At 50.0% G+C, this 17,816-nt stretch overlaps 1 protein-coding gene across 6 annotated transcripts in view; it reads left to right on the plus strand.

The window, feature by feature from the left end:
* The window catches only part of Apba2 (amyloid beta precursor protein binding family A member 2), a 233,298-nt gene that overhangs the window by 1,377 nt on the left and 214,105 nt on the right, over positions 1-17,816 (plus strand). Inside the window, exon 1 of one of the 6 annotated variants that reach the window (XM_076544303.1) lies at positions 4,770-4,787. The exons of the other annotated variants lie outside the window; for them this stretch is intronic. The gene's annotated coding sequence lies outside the window, so the exon portion shown is untranslated. Of the gene's footprint in view, positions 1-4,769; positions 4,788-17,816 lie in introns of those variants that run through there. 6 annotated transcript variants of the gene reach the window in all.

Consider the following 17,816-nt stretch of genomic DNA (forward strand, 5'->3'; position numbering starts at 1 on the left):
ATAGAAGTAGGTATCAATGGAGCTGTGCAAGGGCCTGCCCTGGCTGTAAGGTGCCTTAGACGGAGCCTGCTAGTCTTAGACTTTACTTTCGGAAGACTTTTAATTCTTTGCTATCTATTTGTATGGGACTTGACAGAGGCCAGACTCAAATCCGAATTTAAATGTATCCGGTTCAGCCTCGCCTTGTGCAGGGTGAAGTTCTTAAACCTGGCATATTGTTCTCAGTCTTTCTTCCCTGGGCTGGTTCGTCCCTGGTCTCTCAAGCCCCATGACCCCCCTTATGGGTATTGCTTACCCTTTGAGAAAGGACAGTGGTTTCAGAAACAAAGACCTGCCAGCTTTAAGGGTCCGAAGGAACAACTTTTTCTGAAGTACAGATCTGCAGGTGCCAAGAGCCAATGGGCAATCTCCCTTTGGGTCAGGGTCGCTCCAGTGAGGTGAGACAGAGGTTTTCCCGGTCAGCAACAGCCTGGAGACCGGGGACTCAGGCCAGAGTGACTGAACCATGTTGTCCTGCACTCTGATTGCCGAGTGGTCATAGCGGGGTGCAGAGGGTCTCCTGAGCTTCAGAACTCTAGGACAGAGGGAGGGGGTGATGCAGACTTGGACTCTGCAGGGACTCTGAGCAATGTGGAAGGCAGTAGTAGATAACTGGAGCTGGCTGTGAGCTGGAGGTTCCAACAGTCCTCCAATCAATACCACCAACCCTAGTCTGCTTACCCTTGGGGAAGTCTCTGAGCTGGCCGTAGCAGTGGGCCACCTCCAGGCTCTTCTCGTCTCTCTGGTGTTAGGGAGCAGGCAGCCTCACCCCACTGCTGCATTTCCATGTCTCGGGTGCTGGACTCCATTGACGCAGTTGGTCTGTGAGTAGGTGTGAGCCAGACTCGTTTCTTGCTGGAAGGAGCTGCCATCGAGGACCATCAGCTTTTGGTTGTCTTCCTCTTGCCCTTGGGAGGCAACCCCAGGCCTAAGTGGGAGCTTGTTAACTAGTTTGCATCACTATCCCTACGATAGTTCTGAAGTACACCCCTATGGGTTTTTTAAAAAAAATTATTGAATAAAATATTAGTTTCACAGTAATAATTGGTGGGGACGGTTTGTGAAATGGAGGTGCATAAATATCCAATTTGCCAACTGAGCTAAGAAATGCTAGATAAAAATAAAAGATAATTGTAAAAGACACCAATCACACCCCTGGAGGCTGAGAGGGAGCGCTAAAACACCTTGACTTTTCCTAGACAAAACTGAGGAACTCAGAGGAAAAACACATTTGATAGTGAAGTTGGCATCAACCAGGGCTTTGTTAGAGGTGGGGCAGTGGTCACTGAGGCCTGTTGGAGGGGCAGGATGCGGTAGTACCTAGACACAGAGGAATCCTCTAGCCCTCAACGTATCCCCCACAATCTTCTCTCTGCTCTGAATATGTGACTCAACAGGTGAGGGTCTCCAAAGACACCACGGTGTTCTTTCCGACCCTAGGAACATACAGGTGTGGAGGTTACACACAGCCCTCGTGGGCCTGGAGGCCCTTCCAGAGCAAATGGCACACACCTGCATACCCTGCCCTGCAGCCTGTGCCCCGGGTATGGTGACAGCCTGGACCGTGTGCCCTCTTTTCCTGCTCCCACTTCCTTGTCTTGCTGGTGGCCATGAGGATGAGAGACATGTAAGTCACTGGTGGGGAGTGGTGTGGCTACTGCTGGGCAGGTAGCCATTCCTGACATAGGTTATGCTTGAGGTGATGGCCCACGGGGCAGGGGCCAGAAGGGTGCTTACTCATGCCCTTGGAGGATGATTGGGTGACAGCTCTGAGGGGGGATCTCTCCTCCAACGCCTCCTCTCCGATGCCTCCCCCACCAGCTGGGCCAGGGCCAGCAGGAGTCTCCAAGCAGCCTGCTGGCACAGGCTGAGTCAGCATCATGGGCACTGGCTTCTCGCCTCTTCTGCAGCTGGCCCTCACTCTGTCCCTGTCCAGACCTTCAAGGGAGCCCAAGGAGGGCAGCACCCTCAAGGTCATACTGTCAGGCTCTGTGAAACTTCACCCATTGCTGGTACTGAAGTTGGGCAACCCCATCTGTGCGGGTTGGCTTGCCCCCCTTTTATTTTTAACAGTGTGTGTGTGTGCGCGCACATACTAACAGGTCAGAGGACAACAACCTATGGGAGTTGATTCTCTCCTTCTGCCACATGGGCTCTGGGGATTGAACTCAGCTCATCAGGTTTGGTAGCCTGTGCCTCTACTCACTGAGATGGCTTACTGGCCCTGGTTATTTTTCTGTGCTGGCCCTGGGGTTTCCTAGGGTTGGACTTTGAGACTGGCCCTTGGTCAGATGGGGCAATGCTAGTCTGTCTCACTTTCATAAGTAGTTAGTGACTCCCCATTGCCTACTGCATTCTTGACCCGATTTCCATAGTTCTCTCTCCCTAAGTGTGACCCCTCAAGGCTGCCCAGGCTCCCGGCAGACAGCCCTTACCTAATTTGCCTTTGTTTTACCGCCCATCCTGTCACAGTCTACTACCTGGGTCCAAGCCACAGTGTCCACCCTTGATGGTTTCAGCTAATGATTTCCCCTCTTATCCCTTGACGTCAAGTTGTTGGGCTTGCTCACGCCTCTAGGCATTCACATCAGCTTTCTGACTCCCTCAGACGCCTGCCTGGCTTGCTCCATTATTTATTCCATTGTCTGTTCATATACCAGCTCCCTGACCACCCTCCATACATTGGCATCACTTCTCCATTGTTAATGCAGCTTTGTGTTTCTTCTTAGCACCTAATACCCAGCTCTCTCCTCTCTCTCACACAACACACACACACCACACACACACACACCACACACACACACACTGCTCATTGTTTATTGTCTGTCTCTTACACTTAAATGTAAAGACTGTTCACTTCCGTATCCCTAGCATCTAGAATTGTGCCTTGCACACAGTAGATCCTCAGTGCTCTCCTGGCATGAATGACAACTGACTGAACCCCAGAGGCATCATTATCTTGCCTCTCCCTATAACTAGGGCTGGAACCAAGACATCTTCATGCTTGGATCCTGAAACCTAGGACAGAAGCTTGAGGTCAGTGATGGGCAGGACAGAACCATGGTACTGCAATGTGCAAGCCGTGTGTGTGTGTGTGTGTGTGTGTGTGTGTGTGTGTGTGTGTACCAGAAGGGGCTGTGGGGGTGAGGCTGATTCAGCCCACAGAATGGGCCTTCTGGTTTCCCACTGAAGGGCCTTTTTGAATTTTTATTGGTTTAGATTGTATTCAGTCAGGCAGGCCCAGCTACCAGAGGTTCCTTTCTCCTCCATCTGGATGTTTCTTTCCTTTTTCTTTTTTCTCTAATACTTTATTCTATTCCCTGTCATCCTTCATTACATTTTAATAACTCGTGTGTGTGTGTGTGTGTGTGTGTGTGTGTGTGTGTGTGTGTGTGTGCAGGAGCACATACCTATGCACATGTATTGAAGTTAGAGGACTCCTTGGGAAGGTCTTTCTTTCTACCTGGGTATATAAATCAGGTTGCTTAGTGGCAAATGCCCTGACATTTTGAGCTATCTTTTGGACATCCCCTGCCCCACTGAATGTTTCCAAACCCGTCTCGTACCTTACGTCAGACCCATTGTCTCAAGGGCGCTCAGTTTTTGCCTGTCTGTTGTGGACAGTTCTTGCTGATGGAAGCCTTCTCCACTGCCCATGTTCCGGCCTGGTAGCACGAGCTGCCCCGGTTTCCTGCAAGAGAGGATGAGATCTAGCATGACAAGAACTTGACTCCAGCCTGGCTGTGCCTCTGTCCCTGGGGCCGTGAGCAACTCATTTGCCTTGGAACCTTTCTCCCCATGTCTGAAGTGTTCTGAGGCATGAATGCAAGCCAGTATTGAATTGATGCAAGGTTCTGTTATGATAGCCAGGGCTTCACGGGGTGCCGGTGTGGCTTCAGGCTGACTGGGGCCTTTTCTGTTTTGCTTGGAAGGTGAGGTTTGTGAGTTTCAGTGGTAGCCCACTAACAGAACCTAGCATAGAGGCTTCCTCAATTCTGCAGCGCCATTCCAAAGTCAGGTACATCTGTTGTTTTGTGATTGAAAGATCAAACAAGAAAGATAAAAGTATGTGGTTGATATAAAAAGATCCCCACACTGACTGACTCCAGAAGTGTTTTCTAGAAGCGGAAGCACTCCAGCATCTGAAGGTAGTTTGGTGGAGAAACCAGCAGAAGCAGTGAGTCCACGTGAGACTGCTCTGTGTGCTGAGCTCTGGTTCGCTGCGTTTGCTTTTTTATATGCTTTTCCTTCTCACTGGAAGTGGCTGGTGCTGTCTTGCTCTGCAGATGAGGGGCTGAGGACCAGGAAGCCCGGACTGGCCTGAGGGCTTGGTTGGGGGCAGTGTAGGCACATCTCTCTCTAGGTGTTTTTTGGGGGGATCATTTCCTGGGGTACGTATTTATAAACTGGGTGAGCCCGACTAGGACTCGGGATCCTTCCCCCTCAATGCACACAGGGTTAGTTTGCAGTATGTGTTTGGACAATCTGTTGCTTGATGGCTGGGGAGTCAAGTGCCACAGGGATTAGGAAGAGGGCCGGTGGCCATTCAGAACAGCTGCCATTGCTGGGGCCCTGGGTGTTTTCCACTTTCCACTTGAAGTGAACATGGGTTCTTAGCATTTCTGGTTTCTAGAATTAGTGGGAGAGAGATGTGCTTGGTCTGGAAGCATTCAGCCACTTCTGCACAAACCCAAATTAGTAAATGGCAGCTTGGAGAGTGATGCCGGCCTTTAGAATTCCCAGTTGATGTGAGTACATATATATATGTGTGTGTGTTTATGTGTGCATATGCTTTATTTTTGTTTCATTTGTTTGGTTTTATATTCCTGAAATTGATTCCCAGCAAGGGAGCACTAAATATGAATGACTCTGAACTGTTGTATGCATTGTTAATTTAAAAATATATATATAGTTTATGGTTTTCCCCAGTTGGTTTGATTAGCAATTTTCTTGAGGGATCCATTGTTTCCCAAACAGGAGAACCATCAATTGAGTGAATGCATGCATTTAGGGATGATGGATTTCTCAGGTCTCTCTGACAGCAAGTGTGTGCATTGTTCACATAAAACACAGTTTATGTTTTTAGGTCTTTTGGTGTAGTAAGTGAGCCATGTGCTGGAACATCTGTCCATATTATCCAGAGCTGCTGACAGCTGTCATGGGTAGGGTGGAGCAGAGTGAGACATGTGTGAGGAGTCGGAAACTCAGGAACGTGGGCTTAGCCTCCAGCAGCTGCAGGCTGTCTTCGCTCCAGTGTGACCAGGCTTGTCCTGAGAGGGGCAGACACATACACCTGCACCACTGCCCTCACTGGCCAGAGAGTGATGATGAGGAAGAAGTAGAGTCTGGGTGTATGCACACATTCCTCAGTCAGTGTGGTCATAGGTCAGGGGTGCTTGTACAGGTGTGTGCACATGTGTGCAATCTGGATGTACGCACACATTCCTCAGTCAGTATGGTCATAGGTCGGGTGTGCATGTACAGGTGTGTGCACATGTGTGCAACCTGGATGTACGTTCATATTCCTCAGTCAGTATGGTCATAAGTTGGGTGTGCATGTACAGGTGTGTGCACATGTGTGCAATCTGGATGCATCACACATTCCTCAGTGTGGTCATAGGTCAGATGTGCATGAACAGGAGTGTGCACCTGTGTGTTATCTCTAACCTACCTGCCATGTCTCTGATAACTGGTGCCCCCTTGCGCCCCGTAGCTGGTTCTGGTTCTGACTGGTGGCTGGTTCTGGTTCTGACTGGTGGCTGTGATAGCTGCCATTTGATTGACGGATGGGTGGGCTGATTCTGGCTGTCGGTCCTAAATAGATCTTGAGCCCCAGCAGCAGGAGTGTGTCTGTCTTGGCATCTGTTTCTCCAGGGAATGGCACTGAGTATGGTCAGTTTTCTTAACCCACATCCCTGCTAGATGCCTCACTTTGTGGTAAAGATTCCCCTGGGAACATTTTTGTTCTTTGAGTGCCAGGGCACTGCAGCTTGTGTGTGTGTGTGTGTGTGTGTGTGTGTGTGTGTGTGTGTGTGTGTGTGTGTGTATGTGTGTGTGTGTGGGGGAAGGGGGCTGCCATTGGTTCTGGGGCCCCGTCTTTGTGATGTTTTGGGTTGGAAACTGCCAGTCTTGATTTGCTCTTGGGAATTAGCAGATTTTAGCTTTGAAATTGATTCCATTTCTATCAAGTATGGATTTTCTCCTTGATCGCCGGCAGACCTTTGCTTAATCAGGGGCCATGGTGGGAGCTGCTATATTTGAGTTGCTGTTCTTCAGGGCAGTGTCCCCCCAGCTTGCCTTGAGCCCATGTGGAGAGCTGTTTTGAGAGGGCCTGGGCTGGCAATGTTTCCTGCCTCATGTTTTGTGGAACCATGCCTTTAGTCCCTGTATGTCATTTGCTTTACCCATCATATGTGATATTTATTTAGTAAAGGAAGCAAGGGATAGGGAGGTTTCTGGGCATTTAAAAGGTAGCCCCTGACCTAGCCATTATCATTCACTGACTGGATATACAGGTACTTGTCAATGCTCAAATTGAGGAGTCAGTTGAGGAGTCAAATGCTTTACTTTAGTTGCCCCTAAGTCCCTTTGCTGAGGGCTCCATCCATCTACCATCCATCCATCCATCCATCCATCCATCCATCCATCCATCCATCCACACATCCATCCATCCATCATCCATCCATCCATCCATCCATCCATCCATCCATCCATCCATTCATACATACATACATCATCCATCCATCCATCCATCCATCCATCCACCCACCCATCATCCATCCATCCACCCACCATCCATCCATCCATCATCCATCCATCCATCCATCCACCATCCATCCATCCACCATCCATCCATCATCCATCCATCCATCCATCTATCCACCCACCCACCCACCCACCCATCCATCATCCATCCATCCATCCATCCATCCATCCATCCATCCATCCATCCATCCACACATCCATCCATCCATCCATCCATCCATCCATCCATCCATCCATCCATCCATCCGTCCATCTATCCACCCACCCACCCACCCATCCATCATCCAATGGACATTTGCTGAGTACTTGCTGAGTCTGTCTTTCCTGTTCCCTATTTAGAGCCAGGTGAAGTTGGCACGGGATGGGTTGGGCTGGGGTGAGGTTGCTGGAGAGTGTTTCATGGTACCAAAGTTCAGCCCTAGTTTTAGGTCCAAGCTCTTCCCTGGGAAGCACAAGCTAGGAGGTGTGGGAATGCCAGCTCTGGTGGGACTGTTCCCAGACCCCATTCTAGAGAAGGGGCCAAACTTGCCGTTTCAGAGCAGAAGGGCCATCCTTTGTGGGGAATCCAGGGCCCAGATGGGTGCATAATGTTTGTGGGTCCTGGCTGATAGGTCTGGAGCTGCCTTGAGTGGTCCTGAGGGGTTGGGGACAGAGCAGATGGAGTGATCATAGTGTAGTTTACTGAGCAAGCTATAGTGGGCTTTCTGGAACCATGCTCCTAGGCCTGAGAGTAGGATCATGAGTAAATGACCATGAGAGGGCTTACAATGGTCACATCCACAGGTGACACACAGAGGGACCCAGGGAAGAATAGGGGTCATGTAGGGGCATGGGGCCATGTTGAGGTCACTAAGAAAGATTCTTTGAGGATATAGGAGAGGGTTGGGCAGGAGCCCCTCGCTCCCCAGGGTGCTCTGTGGGAGGCCGTGGCTGCCGAGTCCCAGCCTCACGAGCACGGATGTTTAATTTCACCCTTTAGAGATTTATAGGCTTGCTAGATTAAATTGCCCCTGCTCTTCTACAGACACGACAAGGCCTATGACAAACCATACATCACATTATTAATTTGCTCACACGGAGTTAACCTGTTCAGCTTTGCTTGACTTACTCTAGGCAGGGCCCAGGCCCTGGGAAATACGTTTCCAGTTGTCTGCTAAGAAGAAGTGGCTCTCGGGACAGACTTGCAGCGGGACGTGTCAGCTGAGCCCCTCTTTGTCTGCACACAGCCAGCCTTGGCCTCGCTGGGATGCAGGTCACTATTTCCTGGGCTCCCAGGAGCTTTCCTGCTGCTGCTGCTGCTTCTGGGCTGGCTGTGGCACAGGCTTAGGGCAGGGCAGGGCTGTGGTTATCGTCAGATATACTGAGCCCCTCTGTTGGGTGGGAGCTGAATTCTCAGACTTAACCACATGACAGGCAGTGAGAAAATGTTTGAGTGCCCCCTTTTTAGCCCAGAGACCCGAGGGCTACGGCTTTCGCTCCCCGTTCCCCTTCATTTTCTGATAGGATGAAGCAGCCGTTATTCTCTTGGGGCTGATGGGTCAGAAACAGCTCTCCCTCCAGCATGCCAGGTATCAGCAGAGGTGCCCGTCTTTGGAAATGCAGGCAGCCTGTTTTATTCTGTGGCTCAGGGTGGAAGTATAGGGCCCTGTTCTCTCTCATGAGGCTCATGGTACCCCTGCCACCCTTCGTGACCTCTTTTACTCCCAGGTACCATAGCTGGGAGTCGCCTGCTGGTGGTTGAAAATCGCAGCTTGCAAGGGAAGCTGCCCTTGACTGTGGTGGTGGTGGGGGCACCCTGTGTGTAGACGCTTCTGCCATCTCAATGCCTTTTATCAGACAGCCAGGCTTTACACTGCAGTTCACATTGACTGAGTCTCCAGTCCACCTTCTTTCGCAGCATGGTGTAGTTAACGGCTCACAGGCTGCAGCAGAACTGTTTTACTGACATTACCACCTTGCTGTGCCCACATGGGGGTAACTGCAGCAGGAACCAACACTTGGTTCTGGATATGCGCCTCTGCCCGTGCTGACTCGGTCAGCCATGCCCGTGGAACCGGGGAAGACCCACAGAAGTCACACATCTGGGAAATGCAAGCAGAACTTAGTCTCCCAGTGGCCTTCCCTTACCTGGGTGAGATTAGCTTTGATTTCCAGGTTTAGGTGGAGGCTGACTTTTGTCCTCTTCACCCCGTTCTCCACAACGACCAGTGTGCTGTCATTTCCATTCCTTACTGGAAGCCATCCAAACTGATGGAGATCTGGAGTCCATTACAAGTATTTATTTTCTAGAGTTAGTGCTAAGTGATTGCTTGGGCTTTACATCCCAGGCCTTGGCACCTTGATTCTGTTTTCTTTTTCACACACGTTTTTAGTGGAATATATTTTAACAAATACTTAAAATCCAACAATGTACTGTAATAATCTACAAGAAAAAAGGCAGACAACCACATAGGGAAAGTGATAGAGGATGTTATGTGTGCATGCTTGTGCACATGCATGTGTGTGTGCGCGCGCGCGCGCACACACACACACACACACACACACACACACACACACACACACACAGTAGAATTTACAGACAAAAAGGTTCTGGACTAGGTCCAGCTATCAGGAGATGCAAAGGAAATCATAGCTGTAATGTACCCCACATCCACCAGGCTAGCTCTGATCAAACGCAGACAATGATAGGCTGTCAAGAACTGGAATTCTAGATACTGATTAGGAATAAATCCTCACAGCTGCCTGAGGGAGGCACCTCATAGTATCAGCTAAAGTTAAATTCCCATGTTCAGCCTCCCAAGCAATCTCAGTCCCAGCAAATGTGAAGTGTGTACGAGGGCCCCAAACATTTTTGCACCCTAATCCCTATAGATATTGCCTTCAGTTGCCTACAAACTGATTAAGGATTGTAGATGAGAACATCCTGGATTCTCCGAGTAGGCCCTTCTAAGCATCCTTATAGGAGAGTCCGAAGGAGGCTGGCCACAGAAAGGAAAGGGCAACATGCCCATGGAGTCAGAGATCCCTCTGATGCAACTTAAGGAATGCCAGCAGCCGCAAGAAACTGGATGATGCAAGGGACGGAGTGTCTCCAGGAGCCTGCTGTAGAGGTCACGGCCCTGCGGACACCTGAATGTCCACCTATTGCAGCAACAAGAGCTGTGAGAATGTCACATGTGCTTTAAGCTACTCAGTTTTGTGATGACTCGTAATAACAGTCACAAGAAACTAATACAGCTGCCAGGAGACACACGCTGGTGTCCACGGCTGCACGGTGATGATCGCCAGCCTGCAAACAAGCCAGATAACCATCGGCAGAAGAACGGATGAGGACGCCAAGTGTTAGTCTCGCACAGAATACAGGACAGCGTGCAGGGAGTGGAGAATCTACAAGTGGGTGCCACGGGACAGAGGAGCCTTTCCCCATGATGCTGAGAAAGTCCTAGATCCTAGCGTCTGTGCTGCATGTGCTGTTTTACATGACATTGAACAGACAACTTCAGCCATGTCAGGTGCATCCTTGCAGATGGCAATTAGAGGTCACATAGGATGGACCTCCTTCAGGGGCTGCCAATGTTCCATTTATGATATAGAACTCTGTCCACATACAGTATTTCAATAAGAAGTTTATATTAGAGCAGTATACAGTTTTGAATTTTCCTGGAGAACTTCAGTTGACTGACTGCTCGATTATTTTACTGCTAAAATGATGATGTTTAATGTGAGATCATTAAAAATTTTCCATTACAATGAATGCTCACTCATATTTAGACACAAACTGTATTTTGAGAATGAGATCAAGGCAGACCCAAGCAGCATGCTGAGACCCTTCCAGATTTAGTTGGTATGGATATTAACTTAGATAACTTAGCTTCGCTTGCTACACACAGCAGAAGTTTTGGTTTGATGGGCATCCTCCAAAGGCCAGCTTTGTTTTATTTTATTTTTTAAAAGAGAACCAGGCCCAATTAACCCAAATGTCAAAGCATCAGAGTGGTTCCATTGAGCGGGAACCCGAAGGCTTGAGGAAGAGTAATCAGGTAGGCAATGCATGGACAGCTCCTTAGGGTCAATCCCACATTCTTACAGTCCGTGAATCATAGACAGTGGTTCCCTTTAGACAAGGGGCCATCACTCCTGATCCCCAGAGGTGCTGGCCCTCTTGGTTTCTATCTCTCCCTGGCATGACCATCCTTCTACCGTGTCCTCCATGTTGGCTTTTTGTTGCTATGGCAAAATTCCTGAGATAATCCACGAAGTAAGAGGAAAGAAAATTGAGTTTGGGTCATTTTTTCAAAGGTCTCACTTTGTGTCCCTGGGCCCTGTTGCTTTCAGTGTGGGGCAGCATGTGGCGTAGGAGCAGTGGAAGAGGCAAATGGCCCATGTCGTGGTGGCTAGGAAGCCAGGAGAGGAAGGGCAGTAGTGATGTTGAGATGGGTGTGAAGTTCCAATATCTCCTTTAAGAGCATGCCTGCAGGCCCGCCTCCCATTAGGCCCCACCTTTTAAATCTCATTATAGGCATTCAGGGGACCACCCCCGCCCACCCAGCCAAACAATATCAAACTCCTCATTGCTCTGGACTTTACTTCAGCCTTCCTAGTGCTGTCGTTAGTTCCCATGTACTGGCTGTGAGCCCACAAGGACACGGCCATGACTGTAGAGAATACTCTCGCCAGCCCGGGCCAACCTGGCTTCACAGGCGTGAGCTGGCTGGAAAGAGTACCACTATGGCCACGGGTCATTGACCCCTTCGTGGAGCCCCCTGTGGGTTGTCAGAGGCTTTGGTGTTCTGCGTGTCCATACACTTTGAGCGGCTCACCATGTACATGCACTTGCTTCTTCCTTAACATCCTGTGATGGAGGAAGGCACAGCTCAGTGGGAGGGCTGGGAGTCACGTGTGAGTGTGTGTGTGTGTGTGTGTGTGTGTGTGTGTGTGTGTGTGTGCGCGCGCGCGCACCTGGTCAAGGTACCTGCACAGCATTCTGCTCCAGGCTAGAAGAGGAACTCCAGGCAGAGAAGCAGTGGGAACACAGATGTCCGGTGCTGGGTCAGTCCTGCTCTAGGTAAGGACGGACAAGAAGATGGGAGTCAGGGTCTAGCGTAGCAGAAGCAGAGTCTGTGTTTTTGCCAGGACTTGGCCTTGTGCCATAGATCCTCATAGCCCTCCTCTCTGGCCTTTCCCAGCCTGGCCTGGGTTCTCCAGGCTCCTCAGAATCAGTGGATAGCATGGCTCTGGGTCAGGATGGTAACAGGTACCTTTCCTGAGCTTTGTAAGTTCACTTCTTGGTGGTGGCAGCGCTGAATGAATCTTTAGGAAATGTGCTGCCATCCTCCTAGGTGCTCTGGAGGGTCTCATGTGTCAGTCCTGGTTGCAGACTCTGGGTCCCTACATTGTTGATGATCCCCACACTTGTTTCAACTGGGCTTCCATGTGTCCTCTTGTTGCTGTTTCCTGTCGCCTTGACTCTGTACTGCTGTGGTGTGTCTTGGTGACACTGTGACCGTGGTGTGTCTGGTGACATCGTGACTGTGGTGTGTCTTGGTGACACTGTGACTGTGGTTATCATGCTGTGATGTTTCTGGTGACACTGACTGGAGACACTGTACACTCACTTTCAGTACTTCTCCAGATGTGAGGATGGACTACCTTGGACACTCATTCGGTGTGCTTTGACCCCAGTACCCGGCAGATTACATTTGCATCTTGTTTTCCTATGTGCAATGTCTCATCTGATCTATTTTTTTTTGTCACTGTGCAAGGACTTCTTGAATGTCAGTCTCTTCAGAAGTGAAAAGCGGCTTGGTGGAGAGGCAGGCTCTTGCCTCCTTACCTTCACAAAAGCTATGGATGCCTCTTCATATTGTCAATTGGCATGTCTTTCGTGTTTATGCTATCCATTCTCCTGACCGTGGCTGGGGATGCTCACTGGCTCTCAGCAACCCACACTTTGCCTTGAGTTCAGTAGCTGGTCAAGAAAAAGGTCGAATGATGTTTTCTCAATTTACATTCTTGCTTTGCCACACGGAAACCCGAGGACCAGGCACAGCTCTGCCTCAGCATCCTCTTCTGCAGTTGTTTCCAAAAGAGGTGAATGAAATGAGGTAGTGCCATGAGACAGGATTCACTCTGTGTCCCTGGCTTCACTCTGGGCACTCATACACAGCCCTGGTATCAGAAAGTACAATAATTTAGTCAATATGGCCTGAGGCTCAGAAAGAGCCTCCATATGGTCCCCCTGGAGAGGCAGAATATTGGGTTGCTATTCCCCAGGTCTGGGACCTGGGGCTGGCTGTCTTGGAGTCTGAACACCTGGAGCCCTCAGGAGCCAGCCTGCACAGAGGGCCCCACAGCTCTCTTCCTGAGGACGTGTACTCACAAGAGCGCATCTTGTGTTGTGGATGGTCTTCTACTTCTAGGGGGCCTGATGTTGCCTTGACCCTGCTGGATTTCATAAGCAAGACACACACACACACATACACACACACACACACACACGCACACACACGCACGTGCGCGCACACACACATGTACACAGGTACACTCACACACACGTGCACACATGCACACGCACACACACACACACGCACATACATGCACGCACACACACTTTCTCTCACAACCCCCCATATGCACACACATACTCTCATATACACTCTCACACACACTCCCTTATCTCTCACACACACGTGCACATACATGTACACTCACACATACATCTCTCACACACACTCCCTTTCACATACACACACTCACTCACACACACACACTCTCTCTCACACACATACATACTCACACACACTCTCCTCTCTCTCTCTCACACACACGTATACACACATACATACCCACTCCCTCTCACACACATTCCCCCTCCACATACATACTCTCATACACATTCTCCTCTCTTTCTCTCACACACACATGTACACACTCACACATACACACTCTCACACCACACCCACCCACACACCCTTTCACACATATACACTCCCTCTCTCTCACACACACATACACACACAGAGTGCTGGAACTGAAATGCAGAAAGCAAATTCTCTGAGTTCATTTGTGCTCTCTGCCTCAGGTCTCCTGCATCTCTCTGTGTGGAGAACCTTTACAATATGATTTATAATAGTAGCAAAATTACAGTTATGAAGTAGCAACGAAAATAATTTTATGGTCGGGGGTCACACAACATGAGGAACTGTATTAAAGGATCACAGCAGTAGGAAGGTTGAGAACCATTGGTGTAGGTCATCATAAGGAAAGTCTAAGCAGCTATCACAGCCACAAGGAGGCAGATGGCTGGGTGTAATGTGGTGTTCTGGATAGGGTCTTGGAACAGAAAAGGGGCATTTGGGGAAACCGGGGGAAGGAGAAGCAAGTGTGAACTTATTTAGTTATAACGAACCAGTCTTGCTTCATCCATTGTGATAAGCATTTTGCCGTTTTCCTATTAGTAAGTCTCAGCCTTCCAAAGCCATAGAACCAGGGCTAGGGAACTGGCTGATGGGGCAGCACACTTTCCGACAAGCAGGGACAAACATGAGCAAGCATGGGGATCCAGCCTCCCCCCCGCCCAGCCACTTTTCACCTTAGCCCCTGAGAGGTGGGGGCGGGGTCTAGCCAAATCAGGGAGCATCTCTCTGTGAGGTAGAAAGTGAGTGGAAACACACCTGATGTAAGCCTTGGACCCCCACAGGCAGTCACACACACCTGCCTACGCGCCTGCAAGCACATGCACACTACACGCACATACATCTGCACACACAAAACAAAACAACAAAATGAAACCCCCATAAAACCTCAGGTTGAGTCAGGTGGAGTCCCAGGGCTGTGTACCCCTCAGTAGTAGACCCCTAGTTTCTACATCATTCAGCTCCAGGGCCTGAGATGGGGCATCCCCATGGGACCTCTTGTACCGTTTCCGAGAAAACGGGGACTGTGTTTGGTCTAGTGTTTGAGGCAGCCAGAATTCCATTTCTGTGGCAGATCACCTGAAGCGGAACTCAGGAGAGAGGACTGAGAAGGGAGAGGACTCATGGTTTCAGATCTCGGTGTCTTGGTCCTGTTGCTGTGGGCTGGTGGCAAGGCAGAGCGTCACTGAGAAGGGCCGTGTCAAACAGAGCTCTCACTTCCCGGTGGCCTTGAAACAGGGTGAGTTCACTTTTGAGCAGAGCCTGTCCCTCTGAAACCCTCTGAGCAGTCGCTCCATCAGTGGATGAGTCCACTAATGAGGTCAGAGCCCTCACCATCTGGCCATCTCAACCTTGGCTGGAGCACTTGGGGACCAAGCATTCAGCACGTTGGCTTTGGGGCTGGGTGTGTAAGGTCTAAGACATAACCGTATTTAGAATATATATTTTTATATATGCCGCAAGTATCTGGGTGCTTGAAAACAATTTTCTCTGATGCAGTCTCTCCTTTTACTTAGAAATCATTGCCAGGGGAAATAAACCCAGCCACAAGAACGTATTACCCATTTGCTGGTATCTGGTGCCTGGGGAATTGAACCACCCTGCACAGCCCACTCAGGGGATGGCCACTTTTCATTTTTCTGATGACTGTGGACAGCTGTGCCTCTGACCTCTGCTTCTCTCTTATGATTAATCCCTGGAGCCACAGGGGTCTTTTTAAAACGTATCGATCCCAGTAGACAAAAGGCTGATGTGTGCTTCATGGTCCAGCATGGAGGCAGAAGGAGCAGGCTGTCTGCACGGGTCGGGCTGGCATTGATATCCTCAGCCATACTGCTCCATCTGCTTAGTTCCTACAGGAGGGGGCTGCCTGAGAACTGAGCCCAGCAGCTGAAACCCTGGGCTGCAGATGTTAGCTTTAGTTTCCTTAACTTCCGTAACTGTCACCTCCGATGTGTTTAGCAGAGGCACAGGATGAAGTGGAAGGGAGAAGACCCCAGGGCTCAGGCCTGCTGTGCAGCCTGCAAGCATGGGTCTGGCTCAGTGGAGGCTCAGCTGTGCCTGCCAGGGACCCAAGCTGTCCCCGCAGCCTGGCCGGGTGGCACTGCACGTCCATCATTAGCTCCTCCCACGGACACCCTTTGCAAGATCACGTGAGTGCTGAGTGACAGGGGACTTGGTGTATGATGCTGTGTTGTGTGAGACAGGGGAAGCTTGTGGTGGCCTAGAAATAGGAAGTATGACCCTCGGAAGACAGAAGACGCACTCTGCTTAGGGGACTGTGATAGTCAGGATACATGTCCCACAAAGGCCCCTGTGTTAACAGCTTGATCCCAGTGTTCTGCTGTTGGGAGGGACTGTGGGCCTTTTTAGAAGAGGAAACTGAGTGGGAGTCCCCTAGGGCACTGGAGGTGGGGTGTTCCTCCACAGGGGATGGGGGGACTCTGGCTCCTTTTTTACTAAATTTTTAGAATTTATTTTACATACCAACCACTGTTTCCCCTCCCTCCTCTCCTCCTGTTCCCTCCTCCCACCTCCCTTCTGTCCCCTCCCCTGCATCCACTCCTCCTCCAGGTCCATTCAGAAAGAGGCGGGCCTCCCATGGGTGTCAACAAAGCACTGCCCATCAAGTTGAGGCAGGACCAAGCTCGTCCCCCACTGCATCAAGGCTGAGCAAGGCAACCCAGCATGGGGAATAGATTCCAAAAAGCCAGCTCATACGTCAGGGACGGGTGCTGGTCCCACTGCTAGGGCCTTACAAACAGGCTCATCTCAGCCCCAGCAGCCTCTGGCTTCTTCTTCTTCTTCTTTTTTTTTTTTTTTTGCCTCTTGGCCACGAGGGGCATGGTTGTCACTCTCTCGTGAGGCCTGAAGCAATGGGTGCATCTGCTGCCGGAGTGCAGCCTGCAAAACTGTGGCCGGAGCATAAGTGGGTTCTCTCAGGGATTTCCTCACAGTGGTAGAAAGATGACTAGCACAGGGGCCCGACTGAGTCAGAGTTCCCTCACTTGTCCCGGAAGCCTGTCGGAGAAAACAGTTCCTACAGGTCCCGCCACTTCTCCAGAGTTTTGGCAAAATTAGATGGAGCCATATGAAACTGTTATTTTTATATGTCAAAGTGATCAAATATAGGTAATTTCCTATGCTTCAGGCTCATTTTAGCATTCAAGCAGCTTTGGTAGGAGAACATTTTTATTTTAAAAAAATGTTATTTTTAGTTATTACATATATACAAGTCAGTGCATTAGGGGGAAAAATAGGACTCTGAGACATGGAACTCTTTCCTCCCGGGGCTGATTTTAGCGCTTCTTTCCCTTGAGCTCAGGCACACAGCTGCCAGCACCCTTCCCCTCGACCTCTGTCAGGGGCCCTGGCCTCCGTGTTCACAGACCCTTCTTCCTGCACCCTGGCCTCTGAGCTGTGCTGGCACCCCAGGGCTGGATGCTGAGGGTGTTGAGAAGGTTTTCCTCTTATGATTGATGCTTTTGTTCTCTCTCTCTCTCTCTCTCTCTCTCTCTCTCTCTCTCTCTCTCTCTCTCTCTCTCTCTCTCTCCACATTTCCTTCCCCTCCCTTTTCTTCTCTCCCCCTCTCTTCATCGTCTTTTTCTTCTTTCAGATACCCATGAGTCTCTCTTGTGATGAATTTCTTGAAACAGAATTGCTGAGCAGTCTTCATGTTGTAGGTGACCCCAGGAACGCTTTACTGCCCACGAGCAGGATGAGAGGTTGGGGGTGCTTTCTTCCTGGCTGAACCTCCTGGTGTTGCTTCTCTTCCCTTCCTCCTTCACTTCCTCCTTCCCTCTTTTTGTTCCTTTTGGTGTGTGCATGTGCATGCGTACTTGTGTTTATGTGCATGTGGAGGTCAAAGGTCAACCTTGGGTTTTCTTCCTTGGGTACCATCCTCCTTGCTTTTCTTTCCCCCCTCCCCTCCTTTCTTCCTTCCTTTTTCTTTCTTTTCTTTTTTGAGACAGGGCTTCTTTGTATAGCCCTGGTTGTCCTAGGACTCGCTCTCAGGCTGGCCTGAACTCAGAGATCCACCTGCCTCTGCCTACAGAGTCCTGGGATTAAAAGCGTGCGCCCCCACCACAACCCAGTTTA

This window comes from Peromyscus maniculatus, chromosome 1 (assembly GCF_049852395.1).
Source record: "Peromyscus maniculatus bairdii isolate BWxNUB_F1_BW_parent chromosome 1, HU_Pman_BW_mat_3.1, whole genome shotgun sequence".
In the NCBI taxonomy this organism is placed as follows: domain Eukaryota; kingdom Metazoa; phylum Chordata; class Mammalia; order Rodentia; family Cricetidae; genus Peromyscus; species Peromyscus maniculatus.